The sequence below is a fragment of the Oncorhynchus gorbuscha genome, linkage group LG15 (assembly GCF_021184085.1).
Source record: "Oncorhynchus gorbuscha isolate QuinsamMale2020 ecotype Even-year linkage group LG15, OgorEven_v1.0, whole genome shotgun sequence".
NCBI classification, from domain to species: Eukaryota; Metazoa; Chordata; class Actinopteri; order Salmoniformes; family Salmonidae; genus Oncorhynchus; species Oncorhynchus gorbuscha.
Genome location: NC_060187.1, coordinates 31,384,691 through 31,386,121, shown reverse-complemented (window position 1 = coordinate 31,386,121; position 1,431 = coordinate 31,384,691). Strand labels below are relative to the sequence as shown.

General features: G+C 38.2%; 1 long non-coding RNA gene across 1 annotated transcript; it reads right to left on the bottom strand.

The window, feature by feature from the left end:
* LOC123996391 lies at positions 1-1,034 on the bottom strand. The gene is made up of 3 exons (XR_006831973.1): positions 789-1,034; positions 623-702; positions 1-494 (listed from the first exon to the last, which is right to left on the bottom strand). It is a non-coding gene; the product is annotated as an uncharacterized LOC123996391 (long non-coding RNA).
* Positions 1,035-1,431: the final 397 nt, after the last annotated feature.

Sequence of the window (1,431 nt, the reverse complement as noted above, 5' to 3'; positions counted from 1 at the left end):
TTTACATAATTCAGTGTTTATTTAGTGGCACCACAAATGTGAATTAATATTTACAAAACAATTTACCAAACAAAACACGTTAAACAATTGCAACATTTCTGCAGACCGTAGTAAATACACTTACTTTGTATAGTGCTTTTCATTACAATTTTTTACAATAAAAACAAGATACATTAAAAATAAAGCATAGGTAAACTAACAATATTGTAGACTTAATGCTAAATACAGATTTTATTTTGCTTGAGTGTGTGTCTGTCCTAAACCACTTAGTTATGTTAGGAAGTTTGCCATCTTTATGACCGGCCCTGGTAACTTCACCCCCAGAACACAGTAATTTAAGAATATAAGTGTTTCTCAGAAATCTTTGGGAAATAAAAGCCCTAGCAGAGCCACAAGTCCCATGGGAATGTCCTCTAGGGCGTGCATGTTCTCCCCATCAAAGGCCAGCGGGATTTTCCGTCGATGTGCAGTAAAGGAGTGGGGAGCGGTGAAATCTGTGTCAACAAAAGTAAGAAAAGCTGAATACACATACAATTAACAAATAACATAAATGTTCAGCTGTAGTTTTATATAAGCTTGCGCACTCATGTTTATGAAGAAACAGACTTGTGCATAGGCATACCTTGTCACGGACATAAAGGCCACTCGATTCCTCATTGAAGATGTAGCGCAATAGCAGAATCGCTGCTGTGGTCTCGAGTCCTAGTAGAGTAAAGCAATGCTCTTGCTACACTTGCTAATTTTATTGCAAAATACATTATAGAAAGGGAAGGAATAAGAGCAAATACCCCTGTGTGCCGCTTCTGTATTGTCCTTCAGGGACTGTTGAAATTGTAACGGCAGATTTCCTCTTCGTCTGAATTGGAGTAAGGATCGCACCAAGATGCGGCGTGGTAAAGTGTTCATGACGATTTTAATAAGAAAAGCACTGAACTATCAAATAAACAAATATGTGCCATAACCGAACCAGTACCGTGTGGCGACAAACACACACACGGAAACAAACACCCACAAACCAACAGTGAAACCCAGGCTATCGAAATATGGTTCTCAATCAGGGACAACGATAAACAGCTGCCTCTGATTGAGAACCATATCAGGCCAAACACAGAAATAGAAAAAACATAGAAACACAAACAGACTGCCCACCCCAACTCACGCCCTGACCATACTAAATAAAGACAAAACAAGGGAAATAAAGGTCAGAATCTCACAGAAATAGCAGGATGATGTCTTCACCCCTGCCTCTGCTAGTCCTTGATTATTTTTTTGTCTATTTCCATTCCATGGCCTTGATTAATTTCTGAGAAGATTTAAAAAGACCTTTGCATGCTAATATATTTTTGTTTGTATTGACTGCTATGTAGGTTAAATGTACATTTGAAATGCAGCTGTACTACTTTTATTTTACTAGGCAAGTCAGTTAAGAAC